This window comes from Acomys minous, assembly GCF_964271855.1.
Source record: "Acomys minous genome assembly, chromosome: 11".
Taxonomy (NCBI): domain Eukaryota; kingdom Metazoa; phylum Chordata; class Mammalia; order Rodentia; family Muridae; genus Acomys; species Acomys minous.
The window spans coordinates 47266267-47286294 of NC_140492.1; the positions used below are offsets into that span (position 1 = coordinate 47266267).

At 42.9% G+C, this 20028-nt stretch overlaps 2 long non-coding RNA genes across 4 annotated transcripts in view; one reads left to right on the forward strand and one right to left on the reverse strand.

Moving 5' to 3' along the window:
- Positions 1-870: 870 nt before the first annotated feature.
- LOC311609200 lies at positions 871-7824 on the reverse strand. 3 transcript variants are annotated; one of them, XR_014783315.1, is made up of 4 exons: positions 7468-7824; positions 6940-6992; positions 6009-6356; positions 871-4677 (listed from the first exon to the last, which is right to left on the reverse strand). It is a non-coding gene; the product is annotated as an uncharacterized lncRNA (long non-coding RNA). The 3 variants fall into 3 exon arrangements; XR_014783316.1 differs by lacking the exon at positions 6940-6992 and having other exon boundaries at positions 7468-7816; XR_014783317.1 differs by lacking the exon at positions 6940-6992 and having other exon boundaries at positions 6009-6254; positions 7468-7814.
- The window catches only part of LOC311609201, a 36283-nt gene continuing 22583 nt past the window's right edge, over positions 6329-20028 (forward strand). The window contains exon 1 of the long non-coding RNA XR_014783318.1: positions 6329-6416. This is a non-coding gene — a long non-coding RNA (uncharacterized lncRNA). The remainder of the gene's footprint in view (positions 6417-20028) is intronic.

Below are 20028 nucleotides of genomic sequence, written 5' to 3' on the forward strand. Positions count from 1 at the left end.
TGTAGAAATATCATTGCTTAGCCAGGTAGCTCAGAGAGAGAGAGAGAGAGAGAGAGAGAGAGAGAGAGAGAGAGAGAGAGAGAGAGAAGAGAGAGAAAGTTTATTTTGTCTAGTGGTTTCAGAGTGAGTTTTGTCCATCCCAGTGGTGATGGCATTGCCGAGTGGCTCCGTCCAAGGGGGTTGCAGTGTATGGTGCCTACTACTCACAAGGCAGTGGACCATAAAGAAGAGAGTGAGTTACTCTGACATCCTGGGAGGCTATGATCATCCCACGCTTAGAGAGCTATTTCCAGGGCCAGGGCCCTATTTCCGAAGGCTCCATAGCTGTCAAGACAGTATCAAACTGGGCTCGAAGCTTTTCCAACCTGAGTCTTTGTGGGACATTTGAAATTTAAACTATAACACCTCTTCAAAAATGATTTCACTGGAGCTCAACAAAGCTGGGAGAATAAAAACAGAGACACACTTGAGTGAGGTGAAGAAGGGTGCGACAAGGTGAAAGGAGAACTGCTTCCACACTGAGGTCCTGATTGGCCTCCATATGGCTAGACATCTACTCAAAATATAAGGTTTTATGGTTTTGTTTATTTGTTTGTTTGCTTGTTGCTTCTTAGCAGATATGAGTAAAATACTCCATTTAGCTCCAATGACATAAGATAAGAAAGGATTATTTCTCTAGAGAGGTTCTGGGGAAGTTGTGTAAGGCAGCACAGAGATAAGGTATAGTATGGTTAACAAATATTCCAGGAACACACCTGCAGAACACCAGCTGTAGGTAAGGGAGGGAGCATGAGGCAGAAAGATAAGGTGGGTTAGCAGGAAAAGGGCAGGGGAGGGAGGCTGGGTGGTGCAGCAGATGGTCTGTGGGATATAGGGAGTGTGTGTTTGTCTCTTCACTCTGGCTCACAACTCACTGACTTAACTTGAAACACACCCGTGCAAGTTGACGAGTCAAAAAGAAATCTGATTCCTTAAGGTTTGCCATATTTTACTTGTGCCACTGGCTGAGTATGCCCAGTTCATAAACAGAAATTTCTTGGTTTTGCTCACATTACACAACATGAAGGGAACAGGGGAATTGGATGCTATTTCTAGACTTTGCTGTTTTTCCCACTCTGAACATGGGAAATGTTTCCCCTTTCAGACGCCAGTAAAGTCACTGAGCCAAAGGGACCTCAGGATGTATCCTATCTGACCTCCACGTTTGCACATGAGTTGAGCAACCAGAACTCATTCAAGGGCCTGCGCACACAGAGAACGATGACAGAGAACAATGAGCTTTTAGCTTGGACTGGGAAGTTTCCTCAGGTGCCTTCATGCACAGCCGGGCATGGAAAAGAAGTTGACATTTTGCAACTGTGTCACCTGGAAGAGTGTCCTGCTTCACTTCACAGTCTTGTAAGTCAAACTAGAATGTTCTATTCAGCTCAAGTTGTTGAGAGAATTGAGATCATCTTCAGGAAGCATTCTCACTCACTGCTTACCAGCATGATCGCATCTGCTCGTGTAGTCTTTGTCCATGGGGTTTCTAGAACTCTCCAGGCCTCCACTCTGTTCATCCTTTCCTTTTGCCCAAGAGCTGGCGATGCTAGCACCTAGCATAATATGACTAAGTTAATGATATTTCCCTATACCATTTCCTGTTGCAGTGGTTTTGAATGAAAATGTCCCCTATGGCCCCACGGGGAATGACACTGTCAGGAAGTGTGTTCTCCTAATAGTTGTGGGAGGAAGTGCATCACTAAGGGTGGGCTTGAGGTTTTAGAAGCTCAAGCCATGCCCAGTATCTCTCTTTCTCTCTTCCGGCTTCCTGTGGATCCAGATGTAAAATTCTCAGCTACCTCTCCTGCACCATGTCTGCCTGTGTGCTCCCATACTTCCCACACTGACAATGATGGACTCATCTCTGAACTGTAAGCCAGCCAGTCCCAATTTAATGTTTTCCTATATAAGAGTTGCCATGGTCATGGTGCCTCTTCACAGCAATGGGAACCCTAAGACACATATCATTCATTATAAGGCAGGAAAGGGGAATGTTATTAACTAAAAAGGGGGAAAACAGAAATTAACACATCATAATACTATTTTGACACAGGCTTGAAGCACAGTAGGTATTCAGAAATGGCAACATTATCTCATCAAGAGGAGAGCTGAAAGATGCCTTCAGATACATGAGAGAAGACTTGGGGAAGAAGAAATCGATGTGTCCTTTGGAGGTTGTAGTAGGGTTGAATTGTAACAGTTTTAGTTCTCCACTCTTGAGCCCAGAATCAACGAATATGACTTCATTTGGAAAACGGGTTGCGAGGGTAGAATTTAAGATAAGGATCTTAAGGTAAGCTCTGCCTGGGATCAGGAAATGCTCTAAATTCAGTGAAAGATGACAATTGGAGCAGAGATTGGAGCAATATAGCCACAAGCCAAAACAATGCCTGCCACCATGCAAATCTGGAAAAGGCCAGGGATGGCTTTTCCCTGGAACCTTTAAGGAACTCAGACTTGCCCAAACCTTGCTCTTGGCTTCTAGCCTCCAGAACTGCAAGGTAGTGAGTGCATTGCCTTTCTTTCCGAGCACCACGAGTGTGACATTCCAAAGCCATGAAGCAAACAACCTGGACAGTGGAGGACCCCTGTCTCAAATAGACAAATAAATACAGTTCAGAATAATTACTGAGAGTTAATGAGCACCTGTCACATGGGAAGCTGATTGAGATTTCCCCCAGTTAATATTAATTATATTTGCATACTTCTGAGCTTAGTTTCCTGGACTATTCCTCAGGAATCCCCAGGCTTGATTCCCATCATTGTACATTGTTCCTGGGTGGGGTAAGAATAATAGAACTAGGTCCAAACACAAAGTCACTATTGACCTGGCCTGGGAAGCAGACAGACGCAGCAGACATAGTTTCCTATCTGGGCAGCTGTCTTCCGGAAGCTGGTTCCTTTACCATCTTTTGTTTATAGAGGAGACTTCCCTACAAGAAAATTTAAAAGTTTCCATATTTACATTCATATCTTCTCTTTCTGTAGACCACTGGACTATCAGAGAGACAAAGTTTATGGAATTTCATTGGCTTTAAAGATAAATAATACTCTTCGTTCTTGAGATCATAAAGAGTTAATATTTTGGAGGTGCTTGGAGCAAAGCTCAGAACCCAAGGTTGGAGTGTCTGTGTGTGTGTGTGTGTGTGTGTGTGTGTGTGTGTGTGTGTGTGTGTGTGTGTGTGTCTACCATTTCATAGTGGTAGTCAGCTGCTTTATAGTCAACTCCACTTAAGGTCTAAGGATGAACTCATGGCTCTTCTCATATGTTCTCTCCTCGATCCAAAATGAATTATTAATTGTGAGATCTGCTTTGAAAGGCCTAACAAACTTCTTACAACCTCCATACACAACAGAAGGGGAGTCCGACTGCGTAACAGCACATTTCCAGCACTGAACATAACACCTCACGGAGAGATTAGATGCTCAATACAGCTTCACTAAATATAAGGTTAAACACCCATGGCCAATCTAAGGCTATATAGCTTTCATTAGACCCTTTAAATGTGTTGTAAACGAGAGATTCGTTTTGGCTCATTGTTTCAGAGGTCCACACTAGCTCGTTCCATTATGTCTGGGTCTGTGGTGAATCAGAACATCACAGCAGAGAGGGAATAAAAGAGGATGAGAATTAATAGTAAGAACACACACACCTTCAAAGGCACGCCCTTTGTCACCCCATCCTCATAGTGCACTCAGCAGTGGGCCCATTGGTGAGGTTAGTATCCTCATGAGCCAATCAGCTCCCGGTGGTAGCACCAACTCGAAGCCAATCCTTCAACAGAGCAGTCTTTAGGGAGGACACTTCATTTCTGAATATTAGCAGACTTTCATCTAAACCTTAAGAACCACTTCATGAGGATAACATGACACTGGGCAGCTTGTGACCGGGGCTTATGTTCAAGCCAGAGAGCATCCAGGTCCTGTTGAGGCTTGGGCAGTGAGACCATCACAAAAAATCAAACTTCCTCTGCTTCGTAATTTTGTCTTCTCCATTTTTTGTGTCTCTTGTTTGTTTTTGAGGTTGTAATTTAATTACATCTCTCCCTTCCCTTTCCTCTCCCCAAACCCTCCTACAAACCCCTCATTTCTCTCCTTCAAATTCATGGTCTCCCTTTTTATTAACTGATATTGTATTTTATGCATTTTATGTAGAACACACACATACATATATTCTTAAATATAACCTGTTGGATCCATATAGTGTTATTCGTATGTGTTGCTTAAAGGCTGACCATTTGGCCAACTGGTCAACCAATTGGTGTGCTCCCTCTTGGGGAGGACCACCTTTCCTCCTCCAAGCTTTACTCAGTTGCCTGTAATTCTTTGCTTAGAGTTGAGGCCTCGTGGACTTTTCTCCGTCCAGTTTGATGTGTTCATTGGTGACCTCATTGTTCAGCTCACTTTTAGGCTGTCAGGTTGGTGAGATTTCAGGGTGTATCTCACAATCTCACAGCAAACTACTTGATCCTCTGGCTCTTATGATATTTGCACCCATCTTCAATGTTCTCTGAGCCTTGTGTGCCAGAGTCTTCTGTAGATGTGGCTTGTGGTACCTTCTCCAGCTCCTTTGCAGAACTGTTCCTTTAGAAACTGTCGTGACTATGAAGAGAGTGTGGAGTCAAATTTTAACACCTGCAAAATAAAATGAGTCTTTTAAGAAGAGGTGGGAGATTTGTGGTTTACTGCTAGCCAGACACCATTAAAAGCTGGCTTATCTTGCTTCATTTTATTTTTGCAAGTAATTGTCAATATTTTGTCATTTCTCATAATGTACAGGTGAAGAAACTAAAGGGCAACGGACTACATAATCACAGTTCTTAGCTTCTATAGCTTTATTTAAACATCTTACGTTTTCAGTTTTCTTCTTTTTGTTCTTTTGTGGCAGCAAAATGAGACATAATTAAGGAGACCACAGTGATGGAGGAGCAAGTCCAAGGAAAAGATTCTGGCTTCAGCCTCTGTTTCCCCAGTGATCCTTCTGTGTGTTTTACTCTCTGGCACAAATTTCACTTCCCTCTTTACTTTTTTTAAATGTCAAGACTGTACCTGGTATCATTGATCTCTGAGACACTGTGGAGGAAGCTTTGGCTCTTTAAGCATTTTCCTAAGAATCTCAGAAATGCCAGTAACTCTCCCAGACTGGCCAAAAGATAAAATACACAGAGTTTCAGAGTCAGGAAGAATCTTAACTTTGACCATTATTAGTCTACTAGACTTGAAGACATTTCAGTCTTGAATGCCTCACCAGTCTTGCTACAACAAAATAGCCTTCCAATTGGTTATAATTAAGTTAATAAAGGGACTGAAATCCTAGGTGAAAAGCAAAAGAGAAAGCAGGCTGGAAGGTTTATTGGACAAACCACAGAATCTAAATTCACAGCAAGGTAACCCTAACAGAAGACTTGGAAGTGTATCAGGAAAACGAATTGCAAAGAATAACAAGTGTCCCTCCCCTTGAGCAAACAGATCTGCAGGGCCTGTTACAGTACTTGCTCCTGTGCTTGCTGTTGGCCCAAAGTAAACACTTGGTTGTTCCTCACTGTACTAAATCCCACTCTTAAGGACAATCTTATTTTCTGTTTTGACGTCTCTACGTGTCAAAGTAAATTGCAGCTATCCTTCAGTGCTGTTGGACAGGGCAGCAAGAACCTGGCAAAGGACTGAGTTCAAAATTGTGTTTGGGCAGGAGAATCGCACTGTGTAAGTCAAAGATGGCTTAAATTCATACGGCACCCAGGCTGACTCTGAGCTCCTGAACTTCATGACTCAGCTTCCTGAGGACTGAGGTTACCAGCATGGGCCGCCGTGCCCCAGTTCGGGAAAGAAAAGCTAAACATCAGGCCATAACCAACGGGCAGAACTTAATCCTCTTGTAGGCCTCTTGCCTTTCCTCCTGATTGACTCATTTGATTTCTTTTCAGTAACACAATTCCAGTTTACAGATGTCAGCAGAGCGTACTCACAAGTTATTCACGGGGTACACCCTTTTGTGACTCTTTGGATGACATTGCTCTTCCAAGAAAAAGTTCCAGGTCTTTGATTATAGCTAAAATAAATATTATGGTCACTGTAAACAGAAAGTTGCCGTAAGGTCCGTTGCCACTCACAGACGTCACATGCACCATTTGACTCTCTACCAGCGTTTGTTTTGTATGGTGTTTGCATGACCTGATCTTCATCTCCCCAAGGCTCTCCGTGGGGACTCTGCTCTGCAGAAAGAGATGCAATCCTTTGAGCAAACTTCACAAACTGTGGGCTGATGCTTTGCTTCCTCTGACTGTTGCAAACTCAGTGCACTCAGCTGCATGTCTCTGTAAGAAATGGAGCGGTGCAAAGAGCAGGAGGGAAGCCGAGGTGAGGATGTGGAGGAGGTATACAGGTCACCCCTCATGACTTCTCCTGGCCTTCCACTTCTGTGTGGAACGGTTCCTTATGTGCACCACATGCTTCCTTACAGCTTGTCATCCTTTCACCCCTTTTTCCTGTCTCCTCTGCCCTACATCCTTTTCTCTATAATCTACCAAATGGAAGGGCCCAGAGGGAGGTAGAAATCCCAGAGACTGATAGCCATAACCTGTGCTAGATTTATTATGAACAATGACAATTGTTACTTGTTATATAGCATTTGGTCACTAATAACCTCAACCGCTAGCAGACAGGTTTTATTTGGCATATAAAATGTTAGATAGAATTTGGAAATTTCCTATAAAAGTATGACTTCCAAAGTATGACTCTGGAAGACCAAAAAAAAAAAAAAAAAAAAAGCAACTCTGAAACTCTGATCTGCCCATGCTTGACCAGGTGCCAGGTGTCTGGCTCCTACAGAAACCCATGGCTTCTAGCAGTCAGGAAATACACTTTGCCTGAGCAAATGAAAGTGAAAATATTTCTCACCCCAAATAGTAGCCAGAGCTCAGTCTTGCTGTAGTTTCTTACTTCTCACAGCTCTGATAAGAAAGGAACAGTAGGGCAAAAGGAGACCACCCTTCATAGACTCCATTGCTTTCTATTTCATAGCCAAGACACTATGTCTAGAATGTTTAGAGTTTAAAACCACTACTTGCCTTTACTGCAATTACGTATGTTCTAATATATTAACTCACCGCTTCCAATGAGGGCATTTTCATTTTTAGCTATGGGAGTCTGAGAACAGTTTATTAATTGAGCAGACATCAGAATTTGGTCACTCACTCACTAGCAGATGTGTTTTGCTTGGCATATAAAGTGTTTGGATAAAACTTGGAAATTTCCTATAAAAGTATTAATTTCTTGATTTTGGAAAAAAAATCCAATCTGCCCGTGCTTGCCAGGTATCTGGCTCCACTCACAATCCCATGGCTTCCTACAGACAGGAGATACCTTTTGCCAGAGCCCAGATCTTGTCTTGTCTATGGGGGGGGGGAAGTAATTTGGATTACATACCTTCTGGTCCACAGGCATTAACATACATCTGGGCTGCAGGCACTGCCTTACCCAGGACGCTTCCTCTGAGATCCAGTCTGCCCTTCCAAGGCTCCACTCATCTCTCCCTCTCATCCCCTGGAGCTTACCTATCCCCTTTCCAGGCAACATCAAGCATCTTGAGTACAGCTTTGGCTCTTCGGAAACCTTGCATGTTCAACATGATGAAGATACCTGCCTGGCAGAACAGTTCTTCCCCAGCTCAGATGGACTCGTTGGGAAATCCCTTGGGAGATGCTTCCAGGAACTTGTTTAGTATAGCTGAAGGCAAGTTCATCACATCCTGTGGTTCCTTTTAGAGGATTACATTGGAGGCTATAGTTAGGCACTTAATAGTGGAACAATTCCACTTAAACAAAACATTTTCCCCCAAATCCAGGAAATATGATAGATGAGATAGATTGAAATCCAGAGCAAAGGAACAGGTCATTATTTGTATAAACCAAATTCTCTACATGGCTACCTATAAGTTGTAAACATCTGGAGCAGATGTGTTATGTTAACATATGGTCTCCTCCCCGCTCAAGCACAGGCTGAGCTCCTCTCCCCTAGATCATGCTTCTTAGTTTCTCCAGGATAATATGCTGTGGCACTTCTCCAGCTTTATATTCTTGTATTTTATTTGGGAATATTTGTGTGGTTTTCCCTCAGTGCCCCTCGAGACAAAAAATCTATATATATATTTTTCTGTTTATCACCAGCAGCTATCATCACCAGGCACACAGCCAGTGCTGGATAAATGTTTGTAGATTGGAGATGCTCCAAACTGAAGACCCAGAAGTGAACTTAGATTGTTTCTATTAGATACACTAAGTGAATGGATGAGTCACTTAGTGTCATAAAGGCATGTACAGATTTGTGAAGCGTCCACAAATATGTGCTCTCCCGGTCATGACCTCATTCATAACACCACTTCTGGGCCATGTGTAAGACACAAGGTACTGGATTAAAACGTAACCGAAAATGGTCAGACAATGTGTAGAGACTTTCCTGTAGCAGGCATAATCATTTCTTGAGAAATTGTTGCTAATGGGTAAACACGGATGGCTGAGCATAATTGAAGACCCGAGTCCAGGCTTCTTCCTCACTAGTTGCTATGGTTTAGCTTGGCTTGGCTTCCAAAGGTTTGAACGGTGGAAGCTTGGTACTCTTCCTACAGGTCAAGTGGAAGAACTTTGAGTAGTTGAGCCTACTGGAGGACATGTGGATCATGGAGGCTTGGCGTTCATGAGTAGATTAAAGAACAAGTTAAAGCTGTCTTGTAGGTTGTTTAAAATGGAAGTCACTCCCACACTTCGGCCTTTATTTAAATACAGTCTCCTTTTTCACTTCGCTACGACACAGGCAGGTAGCCTTTACCAGGATTCTGCTGCCATAATTTCTGGACCATTAAGTCTCCTGTCTCATAATCCAATCCAGATAAAATTCCTTTTTTTAAACAAAATACCCAGCTTTGGATACTTCATTTTAGCAACACAAAATCAACTACGATAGGAAATTGGTACCAAGAAGTTGGATTTGTCTCCTAGGAGCCTCTGCTAGCAGCAGGGGAATTATGCAGCCTGAAGTCAGCAGCTCCTGTAGCCAGATGAGACTTCCAGTGGAGGGAGGGGGACACCAATCCACCCATAAAACTTGTGACCCAAAATTTGTCTTGCCTACAAGAAGTGTAGGGATAAAAGATGGAGCAGAGATTGAAGGAATGGCAAACCAATGACTGGCCCAACTTAAGACCCACCCCATGGGAGACAGCCAAGATACTCTGCTATGCTTGCAGACAGGAGGCTAGCATCCTTGTTTTCTGAGAGGCTTCATCCAGCAGCTGATTGAAACAGATGCAAAGACCCACAGCCAAACCATAGGCTAAGCTCTGGCAGTTTTGTGGAAGAATGGGAGGAAGCGTTGAGGGAGCCAGAAGGGTAAAGGACATAACAAGAAGATCTACAGAGTAAACTAAGCTGGGCCCATGGGGGCTCACAGAGACAAGGACCACCAACCAAAGGCCATGCATGGGCTGGACCTAGACCCCCTACACATAAGTTGCTAGCAGATATTCAGTTTGATAATCATGCGGTCCCCTAACAATGGGAGTATGAGCTATCTCTGACTCTGTTGCCTGCCTTTGGGACCCTTTCCTCTAGTTGGGATGCCTTGTCTATCCTCAGTGGGAGAGGATACACTTAGTCCTGCCCAGACTCAAAGTGCCAGGGTAGATTGGTACACTTTGGGGGCCTCCCCTTCTCTGAGAAGACAGGAGGAAATGGGGGAGGGGGTGGGAGGGTGGGACTGGGAGGAGAGGAGGGAAGAGGCTGAAATCAGGTTGTAAAGTTATTAAATAAGCAAAGGAATTGGGAAAAAGCAAAAAGGAAGTTGGATTGTTGGTATAGAGATAATGTGAAAAAATTGTAATAAGCTTTAGACCTGAGTAATCAATTGAGGTTAAAAGTTGGGGGGAGCAGGCTATAAAAGTGTGCATGCCATAAATAGTACATGAAAACAAGTGAGAGCTCAGAAAACAAGGAAACTAGAAGAGGACTGGAACTTTTTAAAGACATTCATTTAGTGTTCCTGACCAGAATGCTGATAGAAATGGGTTGTAAACAACTAACTGATGAACAGGTGAAATGAGTATGATCCTGTTGGAAGCTAGAATATATCCTACTTCCTCTACCACATTATTGGAAAGAAGTTGTCTATATTGTACCTATGCCCTAGGGTTTTATGGAAGTCCACATTTGAAACTATGGACTGAGGGTTGTTTAACAAGAGTCACTTCTACACAAAATACAGAAGAGTGTATGTGGGTAAATTAAAGAATTTTTGATTCATTGACAGAGGAAAGGGATTATTTACAAGAGAAAAGGGGGCAGGAAATTTGGGTGAAAGCTTCAAGCTGGCCAGGGAAAGGCGTCAAAAAATGTATACGGATGTGGCCCCGAAGCTGGGTGCCAAAGATTAGCACAGACTAAAAGAAGCCAGGTGTTGTACATCCTGTCAATAGAGAACAAAATGTCAAGGTCATGGGGAAAATTTAAAAGCCTTCTCTTCCTTTATAATAAGCCTGTAGGCCTTTGAGGTAGTGTGGATTCACGAAATGGGCCTGGTTTCTACTGGCTCACCTCAGGACTCAACTGCATGCTCTGCAGCACACGGCTCTGAGCCCTTCCAGCTGTCAAAGAGCATCTCCCAGGATTCCATTCGAGAGGAAGCCACGCAGAGACCATCACACAAGGTCTGTTCTCTAGTCTACAAACACACAAAACGCAAGAGTGATAGGGTCCTGGCAAGCACCAAGACGTTAAAGAAACCCTGAGAAGGCTGGCAGAGGCTTGAGGCAGAGAAAAAAACTGTCACAGGATATGCCCCAGTGGTGCTCTTGAAGCAGGTCTGCAAGCAGGACTTAGGGACAGCGATGTCATCCTACTGCAACGCCAGCAGGGGAAAGCTGAAAGTTTCTCTGTGCAAAGATGACAGAACAGCCATGTGAACTGTCACCAGCAAAGTGATGGAAGCCTGGCGGCCCACGGCCTCGGGACAATCTCTAGTGCCAATGTGTGTGGGCTGACTACCCTGTACTGCTGAGGTTCAACGTCTGTTCTGCTGGGTCCTTTTGAAGGACTCAGACTTCTTTCTATGACTGTAAGAATACTTACAATGATCCTGCTCCATTGTTTTATTCGGAAGTATGCATTTTGCTTTGGTTTGTATTGTGATTTGCTAAGTTTTTTTTTTTGTCTTGTCTTGTCTTGTGTTGTTTTGTTTTAAACTGGAAGGCGTTTGAGTCTCAGAAGAGATTTTGAATTTGAACATGTAATGATTGTAGCTACAATAGGGCTACTGGCATGGAAGGAAGGCACTGTACGTTACATTGGACATGAAGTTGGAGATTCAGGCCTGATGATTATTCTTGATCTGGAATCCACTAAGAGACACATCTCTGGGCGTACCTGTGAGGGCATTACCAGGAAGGATAGAACGAAGAGAGAAGACCCACCTCTGAATTGGGGGGATATCTTTCATTGTGAAATGAGCAGTCAGCATCTTCTTTGCCTCCTAGCATTAAATTACTCTTGTTTGGCTACTCAGCCTCTATGGATTATAACTCATCCTCGTAAAGCCACTTTAACACACACACACACACACACACACACACACACACACACACACACACAGAGTTTCTCATTCCTGAGAAACTTGTCTAAATCAAATGTCATGATTTGAATGTGCTCTGTCACTTGAAGTATCATCTGGTGGTTTGTTGGTTCTTACTGTAGAGAGACTAGAGCAGCAAAAGCTAATGAGGTCATGAGAGCTCCTTCGTGAACAGACTAGCACCATCTCACCAAACCAGCTCATTAAGAAGTAGGTCAGCCTGCCATATGCACTGTGGCCTTATGCATACGGAATTTCCCTTTTTCTGCTTCACCGTGCTGTGAGGCAGGCAGGAGGAGGGGCTTACCCAGTGCTGTGATTTCTAGATGTACAGTGACTGGTATCATGAGTCAAGTAAATCTTTTTCCTTTATAAAGTGCACAGCAACACAAGGCAAATTCAGACAGTAGCAGAAATATGGTACGTATGTACCAAAATGGGTTAGATTCAAAAGTGAAGTTGTATCTCTTATGTATTCTGGCAAAAAAAATGAAAGATTCTGTCTAAAAAGGTTTTTAAGGTGAGACTGTCTCAAAACAGCAACAAAACCACACTGTCTTTGCCCATTACCTTGTGTCAATCACTGCAAGAAATCCAACATGTCTTCTAGGAAATCTCACTGCTCCAGACACTTTTTTTTTTCCTTTAGACTTTTGGCTTTTGGGTTTGGATTTTTCAACAGAGGGTTTCTCTGTGTAGCCTTGGATGTCCTGGATTCACTTTGTAGACCAGGCTGGCCTCGAACTCACAGAGATCCACCTGCCTTTGCCTTCCTGAATGCTAGGGTTATAGGAATGTGCAGCAGCAACAGGCTCAGACATTAATCTTTCTTTTTCTTTTTTATTATAATTTACTTACATTACATATCAATTGTAATCCCCTCACTCTTATCTTCCTGTTCCCACCCTCCCACCCTCTTTTGCCCTATTCTCCTCCCCTAGACCTCATGAACTCTGGTGCCTGTACCTGGATACCCCTTGGTGGAGAGGCCCTGTAGGAACATAGAGGAAGGGGATGCAGGCTACCCAGATGAGCCACTGATTTTTTTATAAAGCTTTCTTAATTCTTTTGAGATCCTGGCTCCCACCTTTCTTTCAAGCTTGATATCTTTTAATTCTCTTGCTGGGACTCATTATGTCCTGATAAATCCTCAAATTGCTTTCTAGAACTTTCCTTCTGTTGTACCACTGGGTTCTGGTACCCATTGGAGGACAACAGTTGCTGCAACAACTTTATTTGTCTCACAGTCTGCATATTGCTGGGCTAGGGCTGTAGTTTCCTCCTCACCACTTCTAGGAGTTGCTTTTCTTTTCTTTTCCATGGAAAGCCCCTTTTTTGGGCCTTAAATAACTCAGTGATTTACCAACTCCCCCTCTTTGTAATATAGTCCATCTAACCTTGGCCAAGTCGTTCTCTCTCTTCTCTTCAAGGTGTTGTCAGTGGTAAACGCTAAGTCCGGAAAACATCAGTACTCCTTGTATCAGAGTCAACATGAATAATCTTTTTGATTCCTCTTTATCTATTATCTGTCATTCTCAATTGCGTGTTATTTCACTCCAATCATACCAAAAATATACTTGTACTTTTGAAAATTGTCTATTGCTAGTTACTGTTAGCACAGTTTACAGAACTCTACTGCTGTCTTGCTGGCGGAGGTCAGGGGTGCTGGGAAGCATTCTATGCTACCCCTTTCTGTGCACATAACACAGTCCCCCATAGCAACGAGGACCAAGCTTTAAAATGTCTGCCTAACACTATGCGAATTCTACCTCTGTGGTGGAATTGGGTACTCCAAAACAAGAGGTATTCTGGTCTTAATTCTCAGGTATATACAATGTTATCTTATTTCAATATAGTCATTATAGATGTAATTAAGGTGGAGCCATGATTATGGCTCCCTGAGCCTGTGCTTTTGTCCTCATAACATAAATACCACATAAGTGATTCTGTTATACCTAGTTAGTTATAGGTAAGCATTCTTGCAAGCATAAAACTGTAATATATATGTATATCATATACATATATATATATGAAACACATAGAAGACAAAAGCAATACAACATTGTTGCTTTGCATAGCTTTTGTTTTCATCAAGTATGAAATTCAAATTCATTGTATTTCCCATATAGACTTTGTATTGAAGACGTTTAAGAGACGCTAACTATACAAAGGCATGGCTTTGGCTGAAGTAGAGGGAGCTTTCTCCTATTTGTGTTTGTCATGCGTTCTAAATAATTAAGGTAATCTCATTGACTGAACTTGTGAATGCGATTTTTAAAATGCAGGAAATGCTTAAGGGAGCCACACCACATGGAGTGACAGGCTTTAATACTGCCAACTTTACTAAGATTGACTGCTTTAAGAAGGTGTTTCCTTTTAGTTTTTGCATATTGCTTCTGTTAGCTGTTGCAGGCATTTGAGAAAACCCATTATTATAACAACATTGTGACAACAGCTAAAGACTTTTGCAGGAATGGAACTGATCGGGTGTAGGTAACATGTTGAACTATTCAGGAGCAAGCAAATCATTGCACTTCAGCATTCACTTGTTGGATATGTATACCTTAAAGCACAAACTCCTCTAAGTTTTCATGTGTTATCTGAAACTATGCATTCTGTGAAATACAGAAGCTAAATCAAACAAATGTAAACTGTGCTTGGTTTTTCTAGTCTAAGATTTCCTATATTTAGACATTAATTTTACTAGATGTTTGCACAAAAGCTGTGTTAAAAGTTTTCTTTAAAAGCACAGTTTCTAGTTTGTAATGGTATTGCATTCAACATCAAGGATAGCTCAGAGTTAAAAATAAAAAGTTCAGCTGACATCATCTTAGCATTAGTCCAAAAAAAAAAAAAAAAATCTTCCTGATAAAAATGATGCCAGTGCCAAAGCGAAGAGTCTGACAGAATGAGGCAAGCAAGGAGACATCCAGCAGGAAACAGGACACTGGTAGAGAGGGAATGTTAAGAGCGCCAGTCTTGCAGTATGAAGAATAAATGAGAGCCCTTAGACAGAAGCCACAATTCCATAACAGGCAAAGTATGCAAGAGGCAGCTGAAAAACATTCCCCAGTGCCTCCCACTTTCAGCAGGCAATTGTTTCAAACACACACACACACACACACACACACACACACACACACACACACACACACACACTGCAACCAATCGGCCTTGCAGACGTCTTTTACCAGAAGTGGCTCTGATGGTTAACGTTTAGAAAACAAACGAGGATTTGTTAGTGTTGGCTGTTGCAGAGGCTGAGCCAGCTCTGTGGCTTTACTTCCTTTCCTTTCTAACCTTTTAGAAAGAATAAAATTCTTATAAAATAACAACAACAAACCCTGACAACAAGGTACACATTTGTTCTGCCATCAAACACTAAGTGTCTTGGAAAGAAGGACCCTCAGTTGAGGGAGTGTCTTCCTCAGGTTGGACTGTGGACATGTCTGCATTTAGAGGATTAGTAACTATTGTTGAAGAGCCCAAACCACAGTGAGTGTGCCGCCTCTGGGCAGATGTCCCTTACTGTGTAAGAGAGCACACTGAAAAGCCACGGAAAGCAAGCCAATTATTAACTCCCTCCGTGGTCTCTGCTTCAGTTCCTTCTTATAGCTTGCTGCATTGAGTTCCTGCCCTGGTTTCCTCGCTGAGAGACTATCTTGGAAGATGTAATAAACCCTCTCCTCCCCAGCGTGCCTTTTGCCATGGTCTTTATCACAGCAACGGAAAGGAACAAGGACACACTCTACTCCATGTATGTTGTCTGTTCCTTTTCTCAGAGCCACCTCCTCTGAGCCCTAGAGGAATACAAATCAAAATGTGAACTAAGATCCTTTGCTCCAGGTTTTTGGGTTGCCTGTGGTGAGTACAGAAGACAGAAGCAGGTGAGACAGGACAGCATTCCAAAATAGCAGTTCCGAGAAGGTCAGAAAATGGGAGAAGAAAGGTCAGTCCCTGCTTCTTTGTGATCTCTTTTTTTTTTAATTTTTTTATTAATGTATTCAGATTACACCTCAATTGTTCTCCCATCACTCGTATCATTTCTTTCCTCCTACTCTCCAACCCCCACCCTATTACCCTCCCTTAGGTCCATGTCTGAGGGGGATCTCCTCCCCCACTTTATGGTCACAGGCTAACAAATCTCATCTTGGTAGCCTACTTATTCTTTCTTTGAGTGCCACCAGGGCTCCCTACCAAAGGGAGGTCGTCAAATATGGGGCACCAGAGCTCATGTCAGAGTTAGTCTCCGCTGTCCACATAACTGTGGAGGATGTCCTGTCCATTGGCTAGATCAGAGTATTCCACTCCTTGGAATATACCCAGAAAATACTCCACCACACAACAGGGACATATGCTCAACCATGTTCATAGCAGCCTTATTCATAATAGCCAGGACATGGAAACAACCTAAATGTCCCTCAGTTGAAGAATGGATAAAGAAATTGTGTTACATTTACACTATGGAATACTACTCAGCTATAAAAAAAACCAAAAAAACACAAAAACAAACAAAAACAAAAAAAACCAAGGAAATCCAGAAATTTGTGGACAGATGGAGGAAATTAGAAATGATCATACTGAGTGAGTTAACCCAGAAGCAGAAAGACTCACTTATAATTGGACACTAGCCCAAAATGCATGTCCCATGAATGTCTTTACTTACCAGGAGATTGGGACAGATGTGAGGACATCCTACTGGGACTCTAGGTAAGAGAAATATAGGAGATGGGCATGATGAGAGGATCTTAGAAACCTACAAGAAGAACATCATAAGGGTGGATCAGGGCCCAGGGGTGTCTGCTCAAACGATTTCACTAACCAAGGACAATACAAGTAGTAAACAGTGAACTCTTTGTTATCTCTTAGATGAGCATTCTCTGGCCAATGACTGCATGTGATGGTGTGAAGGAAACTGAGAGGAGGCAGCTGGATGCCTGGTTGGGCCAACTGGACTGACAAGTTCTTCTCCCTCCCCATATTTCACCATATTTCCTGCCATAAATCTTTTACAAAGCCTGCCGAATGGAGGGTGGTAGTCTAAAAGACACAGATTTTACAAGGCTGTTAAAAACACCAGGTCTTGACAAGAACAACTTGAAGAGGGAAATAAATGGCACCACAAAGAGCAAGGGCCAGGGAAAACATGACTGTGCTTCCGGGAGTACAGTCCCACTGTGGCTTGCTCCTGGAGGTGAGAGGATTGGTTAATTTATCATACTGGTTTGAACTTGCTCTTGACCCACTTACCTACAAAACAGCACTCTACTGGGCAAGGTAGCACATGTCTTTAATCCTAGTCCCCACAAAAAGCAGAGGCAGGTAGTTTTCTATGAGTTGAAAGCTAACCTTATGTATGTAGTAAAATCCTGTTTCAAAAAAACAAAACAAAACCAAGCCGTGGTAGCACATGCCTTTAATCCTAGGACCCGGAGGCAGTGGTGGGCAGATCTCTGTGAGTTCGAAGGCAGCCCGGTCCATGAAACAAGTTCTGAGACAGCCAGGGCTACACAGAAAAACCTTGTCTTGGAAAAACCAAACACAAACTAAACAAACAAACAAATAAAAACAAACAAACAAACACTAACAAAACAGCATCTGTCTTTAAGGATTGAGCAGGGTTTCCCTTGTGCTATTGGAAGCGTGCCTAAGGCCACCAAGTTTGGTGATATAATTGTCCTCATTATTTTAGCTTTATTTCAGGGGTGAGAACCCATGGATTGGAAGTACAGGTAAACATAGTGCTGGCTACATCCTGAGAATGTGGAAAAACACAAAAGAACAAGTCCAAGAAGGAAATGTAGTGGTGGAATAAATCAGTGGGAAAATAGTTTGAGGTTTTGGAAGCAGATAAGCATCCTGACAGGCTGACAGACAGGGCATGAGGCCAGGGGTAATATCAAGATGACAAAACAACCTTGCATTCTTCATCCTGAACAAAGGTGGAGGCAGATTGCCATTCCTCCATGGGTCTGATGCTTTGGAGACATGGCATGGCTGTGAACACGTCAATCTGTTCATATTCATACATGTTCATACATATTCACTCAGGAATTCATTCAGAGCTTCCTCTGCTCCCTATGCACAGGTTCATAAGTAGGTTAATATATACAGCCAGGCAGTGGTGGTGCACACCTTTAATGCCAGCACTCAGGAGGCAGAGGCAGGCGTATCTGTGAGTTTGAGGGCAGCCTGGTCTACAGAGCAAGTTCCAGAATAGCTAGGGCTACATGGAGAACACCTGTCTAAGAAAACAACACACAAACAATGAAGTTAGTATATTCTTTTCCCTCTTGTTTGAAGAGAATTTCTATATCTTTTTTAACAGTTTGTAGGTTTAAGTGGCCTTGTACTTAGGATACAATTGAGAGCATGGATACAGAAGGGAGAAGTTTTATTCTAGAGACTAACTCCCTGAGCTCTTCAGTAAGGCTGGGGTGGGCCTCTATCCAGCCTGAGAGGTAGGTTTCATTCCATTCTGAGACAATTATTGGCACACATCAGAAGACATTTATACCGTTGACAGATTTAAGTAAAAAGTACTTGCTAGTCAGAATGTGCCCATGCCCTGGTAGGAAAGATAACAGCTTAACTTCACATTTTGGGCTATTACAGAGGTAGGGTAGACAGGCCTTCCTGACTTCCAAATCATGATCCTTTTCCCCAGGGACACAAATAACTAGAACACTTAATGTCTGTCTTTTGAGGCTCCATGAGCCATAAATTCTCTTAATAGTTTCCCCCTTTTGCTTAGGACAACAGAATAGTACATTTCCCTTGAATCCACCTCACATTTTGGTTATCTAACTCCATTCTTCCTCTGCTTATGTATAAGTGGGTTTATATTTAATTGTGGAAAAAAGAAGAGGTATCCAAGCAATTTTGTGGCTTCATCTACCATATTGCCATAGCTGCCGTAGCAACTGTAGGTCATAAATTAGTCACCTGTTACAGAGTAGATGGCCAAGTGAGTTGTGGATGCAAGAATGTAATTTTACGTGAGGGCACCAATTGTATGCCTTGCCATTAGGCTGTGTATATGGCAGCTCCAAAGCTGTGGCTGCCAACAACTCCTTTGAGTTTTGGGAAAGTCTACCACACTCATTGCTTACTATACAAGTCCACTCCGTGAGGCATGCTGAGATATCGGTACGGCAAAAAACAAAGCCCCAGTATTGGAAACAATATTTTCACATGTCACGTCAAGAGTTCTTCAAGGTACCTCAGTGGTGATCTTCTGCCACTTGAGTGGCAACATCACAGTGAACATCATGGTAGCTTCAGTCTTTAAAGGCATCATTGGAGCCGATGATCCATCCTTCCTTGGAAGGTAGAATATCACTTCTTACCCATTAGAACTCCACTGCGGGGCAGTAGCCGGGGTTCCCACAACTATCAGAAGCATCGCTCCTTGCAACCTGTCTACATGGAGTTTCTCTGAGGTAGCAGCAGGTCATTATGTACCAGGGGAGATGAACTGTCCCTGGGGACTAAGATCATCACTTGGGCTTGTCCTTTTGCTTGTCACAACTTCTCCGGGGCCTTTGGGGCTGTCTTTATTTTATTTCTGTTCTAGAAAACCTCAAAACTCTAAAATTCAAAAGTTAAACTGTAGTGTCCAGGGTCCTGTCACCTCCTTTTCCAGCTTCTTCCTAATGTTTGGAGTAGATGGATGGAGGAAATAAGTATCTAGCCAAAACTAACCCTAGAAAAGGTGAACGTGAGTGCAGGGAGGCATCAGACCTCTCTGTTCAGCCTTCTACCCAATGTAGCTGCACTAAATAAATCTGCCGCTTGTAGTGCCTATTTAGGAATTTGGTTTCTTAAAAATGAAAACTGAAATATTATTAGACTGTGTTTTTGTTTTAATCCCAGGTGTGGGTATGTAGGGTGACATTGGACTGACCGCAGCAGCTGACTGCTTTGCCTCCTCCTCTAGCTGAGACCTGGTTTTGTCAGCTGCAGATGGTTTCTGTGATTGTGTGATGTTTGTAATTGTGGGAACTTTTCAGATGGTGTACAAATGCTAGAGGCCAGGGAGGCGAGAGGCGAGGGGGTGGTTGTTGGTCGTTTGGAGGAATGGTTTCAGTTTGTTAGTCACCGTGGTCAAAGAAGAAACAAAAAGAAGAGAAATTAGACTCAGAGTGCTCTCTCTGTCTGTCTCTGTCTCTGTCTCTGTCTCTGTCTCTGTCTCTGTCTCTCTCTCTCTCTCTCTCTCTCTCTCTCTCTGTCTCTCTCTCTCTGTCTCTGTCTGTCTGTCTCTCTGTCTGTCTGTCTCTCTCTCTCCTTTTCTCTTTTCTTCTCTTCTTTCTCTCCTATCTAGTGTTAGGGGTGAAACTTGGACATAAAGGGTGGGAAAAAGCCGAGCCC